A 13,739-nucleotide genomic window follows, 5' to 3' on the forward strand; every position below is an offset into this window, starting at 1 on the left:
GTTTTGCTCCTCTGAGTATAATTGCGTAATTCTCCACGATGCTTGGCACCTGGTAGGTGCCCAATAAATGTATGACAAACTGACTAAGCTTGATCAACTAGTAGTTAGACTCCTAGCAGCCTCAGTCATAGGGAACCCAGAAACAAGCAGACAGACCTCTAGGTAGGCATCTTTTTTTTTTTTTTGAGTGATTCACTAGTGAGGAAGCATCCCCCAAATCCACATACTCTTCTCAGTTTAGATCTGTTTAGTGAACATTTATTGAGTGCTTAGTGCGGTGGGACTGGGACACAGAGGTGGAAAAGATGCAGTCCCTACTTTTGAGACACTTAAAGCCATTTAAAGGCACATCAGTGGATAATTTCAATACAATGTGGTATATTCTAAGATATAGGGGCGTAACCAGTACTGTGGGAGTCTGGCAGAGAGAGACCCCAACCCAGCCTTTGCTAGGGGTTCTGAGCAAGGTTGGAAGATGTGATGCCTGAGTTGAGCGTCAGAACAACCAGAAGTTGGTCATGTGAGTGGGCAGTGAAGGAGTAGGGGAGTAGAAAGGGTCCTCTGGGAAGAGGAAGAACATAAACAAACCTATAGAAGCAAGTATTGGCAAGATGTGGGAGGGGGATTAGGTATGATCTGATGTTGCTGGGACTGGGAATTATGGGAGGGGCATCTGGAGAGATGAGAGGCCAAGTCATGGGGGACCTGGCACTGCTGCAAGGAGTAGGGGACTCCACATGGGGAGGGCCCTGAAGGGTAAGGCAGCCTAATTTGTGTCTTGCTGCAGCGTGAAGCATGCATTTAAAGAACAGAGGCCAGATGAGAGACTAGCATCACACTCAAGGGAAGAGGTGCTCTTGATAAGGGAAGTAGGAAAGGTGCAGAGGCAAGAAATGGAGCAGGATGTCCCAGAACAGACTGAACTACAAATGGAAACCCTCTGAGCAAGGGAGAGCCCACGGTGGTTGTGTGCCTTTGAGAGATGTGTCTGATCTGTTGGAATCTGGAAAGTACTTTTCCATCACCTCTGTGCTACTCTCAGATTTTTGTGTTTTGCTTGTTTGTTTTTTAGGTAGAGAAGATAAGCTGTCTTGCAGATATTCCTTATAGAGGCCTTTGTGTTTTTAAAGTTCTGTAGGCTCATCAAAGAAATAAAGTTGGATATCAAAGAAGGAGTAACTGGTTTTCCCAAATGGTGGTGCTGCAGGAATGGGAAGGAAAATGAATCCGTATTTTAAAAGGAATGGAGGCCTGGGTTTTCTAAGCTCAGTGTCTCCAATATGGCAGAGGCTGGGAGGAAATGGCCCGAGTCAGCAAATTATATTTAATGTGCTTCATACCAGCAAATCCGCGAGTACTCATGAAGTTCAGCACAATGCCAAGATCTGGAGTGCAGGTGAAGTTACCTGAAATTGAGAAGGGCAGAAAGGTTAAGCAAAGCAAAACAAAACAAACAAACAAAAAAACTCTCATACACACAGACAACAGTATGGTGATTACCAGAGGGGAAGGGGGTGGAGGGAGGCAGAAGAGGGTATAGGAAACTTAATGGTGATAAATGGTGATGGAAGGAGACTTGACTTGGAGTGGTGAACACACAATACAATACATAGTTAATTTGTTATATTAATGTGTACACCTGAAACCTATATAATTTTATTAGCTAATGTCACCTCAATAAATTCAAAGAAAGAAAGAGAGAGAGAGGGAGAGAGGGACGGAAGAAGGGAGGGAGGGAGGGAGGGAGAGAGAGAGGGAGAGAGAGAGAGAGAGAGAAAGGAAGGAAGGAAGGAAGGAAAGAAGGAAGGAAGGAAGGAAGGAAGGAAGGAAGGAAGGAAGGAAGGAAGGAAGGAAGGAAAGAAAGAAAGAAAGAAGGAAGGAAGGAAGAAGGCCAAGAATCCAAAAGGCTAGAATGTATTGCATGGGCCATCCATAAAGCCATTGAAACATCCTAGAATAAAGCACATTTGGCAAGAGTAGAAATGGAGATGCCGCCCTTCTCTTCCCAACTGCAGCCCTGTTCCATTCTGAGGTGGGAAGGGGCTTGCTCTCATGCCTGTGTGACCTCAGCCTGCACATTCAAGGGCCAGAGCAGGGCCCTCTAAAAGATGGGGCTCAGGGTAGAAATCCTGGTGGGCTAGGTCTGAAGGTAGTCATGCCAGAGATTGGGATGGAGAGAAGAAAGGCTGTGAGTCAGGGCCTTGATCTTCAACGTATGTGTGTGTGTGTGTGTGTGTGTGTGTGTGTGTGTGTGTGTGTGAAGGTGGCTGGCAGCAATAGCAAAAAGAAGGTGAAGAGGAAGACCATCCTTGGTCCAACCCTATTGTCCTGGAATGTATGGATACTGCTCTAGCAGATTGGCTTTTTCATTTCCCCTTATAATCTTTAGTTCCTGCAGAGTTTAAAGACAAGCAAGCTGAGTGGGAAATGTTGGGAGATGACACATGAAGAAGTGGTAGCTGGCAGCAGGGGAAAAAAAGACAAAAGAGTCCCCAAATGGAAAAAACCACATTAGTTGGGGGTCATTTAGTGCCAGGGCAAATAGCCCTACATGCCTCAAAAGCTCCTTGGGAAAATGATGGATGTGCTTTTAGAAGTTTCCATTTTTGGGAAAAAGCATTTGCTTTCAGTTGTCTTAAAAAAAAATCATTAATTTAGAGCTCCTCTTCTCCAACAATTCAGAATAAATCGGGTACCACAGCCATTTAATCTGAGACTTCCTGCTGCTTCTCCTCTACATCTGAATGACCTGATCAAGTTTCACTGTTGCTCTCCCTCCTCCTCTCCCTCCTGATCTGCCAGCCCCTGCAGAGCTGCCCTGCAGGGCTCATTGGCTGGTCAGGCAGCATAAAGTCAGCTCAACTAATGGAAGCCTGAAAATGAAGTGACAATTCTGCTGTTATGTCCTAATTCACAGCCACATGATTAAATTGTTCATTATAACCTCCGATGGGACTTTTAATTCTCTTGCAACAGCTGGCAATCGGGAGGAACAGATGTGCCCAACCCTGGAGCTGCTTTAGCAGGAGCAGGAAAGGAGGAGGAGGAAATGGAGTCGATAAATAAGGTCCAGTCGTCCCCCTTCTCCCCAGCTCTCAACCCTGGACCAGCTGGGCTTCTCCCCGGGGAGGCTTGGTGCAACTCGGCAAGAGGGGCCTGGATCTCTGGGCTTTCCTCTGAACAAAGAGGCCTGGGGGGGTCATCCTGGCAATCCAGCCGCTGTTCATGGTATAGCTCTTCTGGATGGTGGTTTTCAGTGGCAAACAGCTGCCTTATGATCATGAACAAGTTGGGGTCATCTTATGTGTGTGCATTTTGTGTTTACATCTCCCCAACACTCATCTGCAGAATCAGCAGCCCAATTTCTGGGGCCAGTCCTGTTCTGAATAGGTGGGTGAGATGCGATGATGATGAAGGAGAAGAAGGAGAAGAAGGAGAAGGAGGAGGAGGAAGAGGAAGAGGAGGAGGAGGAGGAGGAGGAGGAGGAGGAGGAGGAGGAGGAGGAGGAGACGATGACGACGACAATGATGGTGGTGGTGTTGGTAGGAGGAGAGCTAACATGTTTCACAACCCTGCTGCTCTGTAATCCCAGTGCTTGAAAACAATCATGCCATGTCATGGCCATGACTATTCTGTGAGGTAGGCATTACTAAGCCCCTGTTAGAGATAGGAAGCTGGACTAGGATTATCTCACTTTCCTGAGGTCACAATAATGAGGGATCATAGCGCACACCTCCATCATTTGCTGGACCAAGTCCTCTCACCCAGGGGTCCTTGCACACACACACTGTACTTCTTGCACGGCTGTCACCTGCAGTGATTTATGTGCAGCCTCTGGCCTATCTCCCCTGCAACATGTGGATGGGATCCCTGGAGCGCAGCATACTTGAGTCAGCATTTAAAATGCACAGATGCCCTAACTGGTTTGGCTCAGTGGATAGAGCGTCGGCCTGCGGACTGAAGGGTCCCAGGTTCGATTCCAGTCAAGGGCATGTACCTTGGTTTCGGACACATCACCAGTAGGGGGTGTGCAGGAGGCAGCTGATTGATGTTTCTCTCTCATTGATGTTTCTAACTCTCTATCCCTCTCCTTTCCTGTCTGTAAAAATCAATAAAAATATATTTTAAAAAATAATAATAAATAAAATGCACAGAGCCCGGCTTGACTTCCCCGGAGTCCGTGCCTTGGCCATCCACTATTTACCTGGGCTTACCCTGTTCGTCTGCCATGCCACTTCGCAGCCAGCCTAAAGGCAGAGCTTTTTCAAAATCAAGTCCAAGAACCTCCTAGCTACCCCCTACTGGCTGTGCTTGTTCCCTGTGGGGATCCATGGCGGCTGCTGCTGGTGCTATGGGTGGAGGGGGTGTCCCCAGAGCCACACTGGGGGGCTGGGCTAGAGATAGCAGTCCTTCACTCCAAGCTGCCTGAGCTGGTGGTACTTTGGCCTTCTGCCCTGACACCTGGTTCTCGGGCTGCTGATGTGCCCGCCAGAACCTGGAAAACTCAGGGTGAACCTCCTGAGTTGGGAAGGAACTATGGCGATTGGGGTGAGGATGAGCTGTGTGGCCATCACCCAGTCATACTTGCTGTGTGCTAAAGAGTCCTGGATCTGGTCCCACTGAAACCCAGGGGTCATCAGCCCCTTGGAAGCCTGAGCTCCTCTCTTGACCCGTGTTTAGCCATGAGCCCCCCCATGAATTATTTTCAACTTCCTAACACCCAGGAATAAATCTCCATCTGCTCAAATCAGAAAGAGTGGATTCTGTCACCTACAGCTAAGCACTGTGACTATTACAAATTCAGATTCTGAAATCACCTCCATTGTTTTCCTTGTGTGGAGAAATAAGAAAAACACATAAAAATGATCTGTAATCCCACGAGATGGAGGTAATTGCTGTAATATTTTTGCATGTTTGCTTCTGGGCTTTGAATTCTACCTATTATTGATACAGTCAAAATGACACTTTGTATTATTCTGTGCCAGTTTTGCTCAATTAACATGGATTATAAATATTTCCCAGTGGCCTTGTCCATGAAACCTTTTGTTTCCTAACCCAAATCAAGTTTTTTTCTATCTACTCTTTTTTTTAAACCACATGCACTATTTTTTAAACCACATTATTATAATCAACATACAAAAAGCATTACATTTCTACAGCTTGATGACTTTTGAGATAAGCATATATCTGTGAAAGCATCACCACATTCTATGTCATATGCACATCCATCATCTCCAAAAGATTCATCCACACTATTTATTTCCTTTCCTCCTCCTCCTCCTCCTTCTTATTTTATAAGAACACTTACTATAAGATCTATCACCTTATCCAAGTTTTAGGAAAACAGCAAGGCATTATTAATTCTAGGCACTAAATCTCTAGGATTTACTCATCTTGAATAAGATGCTATACCTTTTGATTAATATCTCCCCATTTCCCCTTGTCCCAGGCTAGGCAACCATCATTCTATTTGCTTCTTCTATGAGTTTGACTGTTTCAGATTCCTCATGTAAATAGTATTATGTAGTATTTGTCCTTCCATGTCTGACTTATTTCACCTAGCAATATGTCCTCCTGGTTCATTCATGTTGTTGCAAATGGCAGATTTTTATTCTTTTTAAAACAGAATAACATTCAATTGTGCGTATATACCACATTTTCTTTATCTATTTATTCACATTTAGGCGGCTTTCAGGACTTGACTATTGCAAGCAATACTTCAATGAACATGAGAGTGCAGATATCTGAGATACCGATTTCAATTCCTTTTAATATGTGCCCAGAAGTGGAATTGCTGGGTCAAATGGTAGCTCTATTTTTAATTTTTTGTTTGTCTTTGGAATCAGGGTAATGGCCTCACAAATGAGTTCAAAAGTGTTCCTTCTTTTATTTATTTTTAAACAGCTTTAGAAGGACTGGCATTAATTCTTCTTTAAATGTTTGGGAGAATTCACTTGTGAAGATAACTGGTCCTGGGCACACATTTTATGTTACTGATGTCACACTTTACATCTTTTCTATTGTGCATCCACTCATTAACACATTTTTGTAGTTATAGTTATTCACAGATTTTTGTCGTTATATTCTTAATAATTCATTCTTCTATTACACCATGTTTAATAGTGATTTATGTACCACTATTTCAGAATTACATTATTCTGTATCTGTCTATATATTTACCTTTTCCAGTGAGATTTATACTTTCATATGCTTTTGTATCCATTCATTTCCATTTGAAGCCTACTTGTAAAGTTAGGGGTCACAAACTCAATTTTTGTTTGGGAAAATCTCTATCTATCTTTTTTTTTTTAAGTACAGTTTTTCCAGGTATAGCATTCTGGGTTGGTAGGGATTTTTTTCAAGCACTTTACATGATCCTACTATCTCCTGACCTTTAAGGTTTCAGCTGAAAAATCTGGTGAATATTGCATGGGGTTTACTTGTATGTGATATGTCACTTTTCTATTGCTGTTTTCAAAGTTCTCTCTTTTGACAATTGACTTTTGACAATTTCATTGTAATGTGTCTCACGATAGACAACTTTTCATCCTATTTTGGGTCTTTGGGCTTCATAAACCTTGGAAGTCTACAGCTGTTTCTCTAAATAAGCTTTTATCCCTTTCTTCTTCTCTTTCTGGAACTCCCATTATGTCATATTGCTTTTCTTGACGATGTCTCCCTGTTGCAGAATTTACCAGGAGACTGGAAAACACACAATGGGTACTGAGAAGATTCAGGAAAAACTCTTTATTCCAAGCAGCGCTGCTGGCTCAGGCGATTCGAAGATCCAAAGCCTGAACACCTAATACAATGAGATTACTCCTTATATATTCCTCAGTTCTTTGTTTCCTAACTTCCAGGCTTTTGTGGCGGACTTTCACAGCCCTACCTAAGTCAGTTAGAATGGGGAAGTAAGATTATATCTAAAGGCCTGGCCTGGGTGGCACCAGTGACCTCCCCTCTGGCTAAGCTGTTCAATGGTTTATGGCCCTTGTAAACTGGGAGTATTTAGGAAAACAGATTATTCCCTAAGGAAGGGACAGTGACTTAATTATAGGCTAACAAGAATGTGCATCAGAATACTGGTGGTTACTGGCACAGATTCAGATTGCTAGGCGCCATCCCCCCCCTCCCCCCCCCCACCGCCTGCCCAATTGTCTTATATTTCCCTTCATCCTTAGTCTCATAGGCTTTCTTCACTCTTTTTCATTTCTTTTACTTTCTGCTTCTCTAACTAGATAATTTCAAATAACCTGTATTTGAATTCACTGATTCTTTCCTCTGCTTTATCAAGTCTGCTAAAGATGCTCTCTATTGAATTTTTCAATTCAGTCATTGTATTCTTTAGTTCCAGAGTTTTTATTTGTTTAGTTGCTTGGCCCTGACTCACTTTCCACTCAGACATCACCTCCCTGACCCTCTGGCCTTCTCAGACTTTCAAGGGCACCCCAGTCACAAGACTAAAGGGAAAGTTTTGGAGAAGATAGGGTGAGCTATGGAGTAGCTGCTATGGAGTAGCTGTGGAGTGAGAGAAGTGGAGATGAGTGGGAAATTTATTGTGTTGCTTAGGATTAAAAATTGGATCCCCATCTTAGAGAGATTAAAGACTAGTATACTTTAGTTTCTGAAATACATTTTCTTTGAATGTGATTTTGGTAAGAGACTGGGCCATGTGGGACCCTAGAACCATAAAAAACCCCATTAAAATATTGTTCCAGGCTACTGAAGACACAATTGTTTTCATGAACCACCTGCCAAATCCTTAGAAAGGCATTGGAGAGGAAGTTTACCCTATTCCACCATGTTTTGCCACAGCCCCCCTCATCTGGGAACCCATCCCACTCCCTTACTTGCTTCAAACAAACACAGACAGTTACTGATTGCAAATACTCTGAGAATCCCCACAAAGCCAGGCTGCCCGGGAATCCCAGGAGGAAAAAGACGGGGCAATATGCTCAGCACGGTTTAGGCATACTCCCTGCCCACTGCCTTTTTCTTCCTCTTTTCCTTCCTCTTGTCAAATGGCCTTGCTTTGATTTCAAGAGTGGGATAGACAGCCTCAGAGGGAAAGCCACCTGGCTGAAGCAAGAGAGCATGAGTAAGAAGCCTGTCACTTCCTCACCCTGCGATACACAGGGCAGTAAATTTAGGATAGCCGAATTTTTGAACTGCATATCCAAGGTCAGAATAAGAGACATACAATAAAGGATAGGTCAGATATTTGGATACCCTTAGAAGCACAGAATTTTAGAGTTGAAAGTCCCACATATCAGTGAGAATGTGGAAACAGGTCATTTTCAAACATTGCAAGTTACAAAACCTGAAGTAGTTTGAGATCTATGCATACCAGCTCTAGCATAGACCCACCTACTCTAGACCAAAGGGTTACATGCCCAAACTCTTATAATGGGAAACTGAGCTCATAATTCTTGAATAGCAGTAAGTAAAGCAGCTCTTCAGATACCAACACCATTTCTTTACACTGAAGGCACCGAGTAACCATCTGATGCTTTTCGCCATTTCATACCAGTGGGAATTCTGTCTCTCACTCGACTTTCCCGGTTTGGGTCTGTCTAGAGCTTTGCTAATAAGGAAGCAGCTTTTTCAAAATATTGGACATCAGATATAGAACTTTCAGAAAATCATGGCAGCACAATTTTCAATCTCTCTGAATCCCCTAAACACACACACACACACACACACACACACACACACACACACACACACACACAACAGTGCAGCTAGACTAGATAGAAAAACTGAAAACTCATGGACAACATTTAAATAAAACTAGGTATCCCCACCAACCTCAAAATCAAGCAGATGGAGACAAATCACCAATCGTCACAAAATTGGCCTGCTGGTAGGGTCTGATAGGAGAAAGAAGAAAGAAGCAGCTGGGAGGGTTTGATAAACCCAATAATAAATAGCCAACAGACACACACTGGAAAGCACACTGGGCCAACTTGAGATGGAGGCTGAAACTGGGAGGGTGTGGACTTTTCCAATACCATCAAATAAAAGCAGCCCGTGTTGAGAATGACTGAAGAGGCTGGATCCTCTAGCCCTTTGAACTCTCAAATCTAATTCAGAGCTCCCTTCTAGGACAGAGCCACACAGTTAGGGGAAACTTATGGGAACGGAGGCCCATAATCAGGACATAGACAATAAGAAAAGGATGGAAGAAAAAGTCCAGTCCAATGTGGAAAGAACAGAGCCTAGCAGTGTCAGAAAACAAGCTCATGGATTTATTAGCACTACACAACAACAGAAGAGGGAGCTCTGAGCAGTTGCAAAAGCTTTCCTGAATCTATTTCCTGCCTCAGTCCACATGCCTAGGAAAACTGAAGTCACATAAAAGCAGCAGCCAAAGACCATACAAAGTTACTACTTAAAAATAGGATCCAATGAGAATAACATCCCTACAAATAATAAAAACACCAGAAAGATGTGTCCACAAAAACAGTTCAAAATTATAACTTATTACTTCAAAATGAACCAAAAGACATTAAGGAAATAATTTAAGACTTGAAAGAACAACAAAAGTCAGAAATAGAAAAACTCAGAAATAAGCTGACAGAACTCAGGAAAAATGTAAAAATAAAATAAAATAAAAAACAGTTCGAAAACAAAGACTAAACTATAAGGAACAATGAGTAAAAATACAATAGATAATGTCTTAAAAATAGAAGTAACAAGAGGAAAATTTTAAAAACAAAAAAGGAAGAATGAGATAAAAATAATTCAAGAAAAAAGAATAAATCTTGAAGCTAGGCAAGGAAAATTCAACGTATGATAATAGAAATTCCTAAAGATGAAAATTAAAGCAGGAGAACAGAAAAAATACTAACATGTCTAATTCAGGAAAACATTCCTGACAAAGAATTGAAACCACGTATTGAAAAAGCACAGCACACCTCTGTGTTCAGGCCACAGTACAGTAACAGGGGCTGGATTTACTCTCCAATATGAAACAAACCCTCCAAAATGGGAAAATATAAGAAACAATGGAGGACAGTGATCCCTGAGACCTGGGAAATAATTGAAGTGAGACTTATGATTGGCCCAACTTGTTTGGTGAGCGTTTCCAGGTTGTGGTGCAGGAAAGTGAAACCCAGGAGGTTCCTAACAGGCTCTTCAAGTTGAGGAGACAAAGCTATGAGTCCAGGAAGATCAAAAGGAGCTAGAGTTAACATAACAGATTACTGAGAAGCAAGCTGCACGAAGAAAGAACTCCAGAAATCTGAAGATACCATCTTAGGTGGCTAATCCTATATAATAAAAGGCTAATATGCAAATTGACCGAGAGTTAGACTGTGCGCTGACCACCAGGGGGTGGCGTGGAACATGGTGGGCATCAGGGACGCGGTGCTGGCAGCAGCAGAAGTGGAGGCGCTGCCAGCCCTGATGGGCCCCAACAAGAGCAGGACCTGAGCGTGATGGTGGAGCAGGTGAGTAGGCAGCGCCAGGCCAAGGCGGGTGAGAATGGGGGCCCCAATCGCCCCACTGGTTGCCCCAAAGACAGTGACCAGTGATGGTGGTGGTGGGCAGGGCCAGGGAGCGGGCGACTCCAGGCCAAAGCAGGTGTGAGTGGGGGCCCCCGATCACCCCAACGGTTGCCCCACAAATCGGCCCTGATTGCCAGCCAAGCCTAGGGACCCTACCCGTGCACGAATTTCATGCACCGGGCCTCTAGTATTAAAAGAACAGAAAAATAGCGTGTTGGCAAAGATGTGGAAAAACGGGAACCCTTTCTTGTACACTTCTGGTGGGAATGTAAAATGGCGCAGAGACTAATGAAAACTAGTATGGCAGTTCCTCAAAACATTAAACATAGAATTACCATGTGATCCAGTAATCCTACTTCTAGGTATATATTCCAAAAGATCTCAAAGAGAGACATGTACATCCATGTTCAAAACATAGTTATTTACAATAGCCAGAAGATGGAAGCAACCCAAGTGTCCATTGGTAGATTAACAGATAAAATCTTTTGTATAAACACAGCTTTAAATAGGAAGGACATCCTTACACATGATACCACATGGATGAACGTTGAGGACATTATGATAAATGAAATAAGACAGTCATAAAAAGACAAATATGGTGTGATTCCACTTATCTGAGTATCTAGAGCAGTTAAATTAATAGAGAAAGAAAGTAGAGTGGGTAGTTGCCAAGTGCCTGGGGAAGGGAAGAATGGGGAGTTTGTTTAATGGGAATAAAGTTTCAGTTTTGCAAGATGAAAAGAGCTTTGGTTGCATAACAATGTGTATGTACTTAACACTACTGAACTGTACAATTGAACACAGCTAAGATGGTAAATTTCATAGTATGTATATTTTACTACAATTAAATATAATAAAAAGAAAGCTAGAATTGGTATATTAATGTCAAACAAAGTAGATTTCAAGGCAAATAATATTACCAGAAATGAAAAGGCTATTTTAGAACACTAATAAAGTAGTCAATTCAGCAGGAGGAAAAAGTGCACCATGTGCTTGGGACTATCGACCTGAATGACCAACTCCACAATATGTTTTAATAAAATCACAGGATTTTCAGAAAAAGCAAAGTTATATTTTGGGCATCTAGAAAAAAAAAAAAAAAGAGCATGTGGCATAGAAGAGAAAAAAATAAATTAGCATCAGACTTTGACAGTGACATTTTATGCCAGAAGAAAGTGAAGTCACATGTTTAAGATACCCAAGGAAAGAAAATGCAAGCCAAAGATTCGTGTGCAGCAAAACTGACTTTCAAGTGTAAAGGGTACAGGCATACTCTTATCAACATGCAACAACTTAGGGAAACTGGTCCCGTAAGCCCTCCCTAAGAAGTTTACTAGAGAATAAACTTTGAACAATCAAAATGGCTAGAGAGGCATTGTGGGGAGCACGAAATATATCATTACTTGTCACACTAAGACTAAATGAAGGCTAACAGGGAGAGTAGAGTATCTAATAGTTCCGTGCTCTAAAAATGTAGATATAGCACAACTATTTTTGAAAGAGAGGAGGGATGAAGAGATCATACACAAAATCTTTTAATGTTATTGGTCATCACAATGATGATAGAATTGGTATGTTATTCTGAGACAGACTGCTGTGTATGCAATTTGGGATAAAACAAATGAGTAGTTGTGGGATATTCTGATTCTATCATCCCCTGTGCCCTTGAGAATAGGACTCAGCATGGATAAAAGAAAATACAGATTTGAGAGGTCCATAAAAGCTCTATAATCCTAAGGACATTACCAAATGGCTACCCAACTTGCTAAACATATCCATCATAAAGTGCCTGTGGCTGGAATAGTGTCAGGTGTTATCTTTCCCAGGAGTGTCAGTATTTGAACAGGAAACTTTCAGACACCCAGTGCCCTTGACCTAGTGATTATCTTCTGTGGTGGACACTCATATTTTTCCGTACAACATTCGTTCTCCCTTGCCACCCAAGTGCTGATTTTATGGTAGTAGAATCAAGTGCCTAGCATTCTCTCTCCTTCCCTCCCTCTCTCCCTGTGGTTTTTTCTTTTTTTGCATTTATTTATCTCTGTATGTCTGACACATTCTTTTTGCCCCGCATTTCAACTTTGTAAGTTTCTCCATGCATATGGCAGAAAATGTCTTTGTGAGAGCTTCCAAAATTACATGCACCATAACAAGACTAGCTATTTCTGAACTACAATTCTGAATTTCTGGGACAGAGAGTCCTATGGTCCCGGCTTTGGGTAGGTGCATTTCTTTGATCCAATCAATTGGATCTAGGGGGAGCTGTATAGTACCAACATGACAGCAACTGCTGGAGCCACCCCTACACCCTTGTGAGTAGGTAGTTTGGGTGTAGCACTCAGAAAAGAAGGACAGGGGCTTTGCCAGGTACTGCAAAAGGGTATCACTGCAGCTGATCCATTCTGGCTTTCCAAAGCTATACTCCCAGGACTGTGATCTTGTTGAAGCCAGGGCCAAGAAGGGCTGCGGGTTAGTATAGATACTGCAGCAGGACCTCCACAGTTAGGTAGGCATGCTGGATGGAATATCCATCAAAGCCAATCACCAAGTCATTCCAGCTCTCTGTCTTCTGGGCAGGTAGGATTTCATTTCTGGCACTCTCTGAGGTTGGATGGCACCATGTGACAAATTCTGGCCAATGCGCTATTTAATTACTTGTGAAAGGTTTTCCAAGATGGTCCTTTCTCTCTGCCACGAGCACTGACAATGTTTCAGACAGTGGTTGTTATATCAGTTGTATCGTGGTGTAAATATTACAATGCAATGGTCATGTGATTGGCATCTACACTAATAAAAGAGATGACCATCAGCCAATCAGGCGTGAGTATGCAAATTAACCCACCAAAGATGGCGGGTTAATTTGCATATGCAGGCACAGAGCAGCCAGGCGGGGCAGGATGCCTGCTATGAGGGGGAGGGCAGGGGCGGAGGGAGCTACAGGAGCAGTGCTGCAGCCGGGAGCAAGGACTTGCAGGCTCCCAGCGGCCGGGAGCGAAGCCAGGGGAAGGAAGGCCTATTCTTGCACGAATCTTCGTGCAACGGGCCTCTAGTGTAATATAAGCAGAAATAAGTCATGGAGATTCAGGGCTGTTTGTTAGTGCAGAACACCTACACTATCATGGCTGATACCACGTGAACTGGGCTGGAATCAGCATCATATCTGGAAACAAGGAACTTGCAGTCTCTAACTCACAGCACCAAGTCTGCCACACAGACGCTTCTCCCCTCCTC

The sequence above is a fragment of the Cnephaeus nilssonii genome (assembly GCF_951640355.1).
Source record: "Cnephaeus nilssonii genome assembly, chromosome: 18".
NCBI classification, from domain to species: Eukaryota; Metazoa; Chordata; class Mammalia; order Chiroptera; family Vespertilionidae; genus Cnephaeus; species Cnephaeus nilssonii.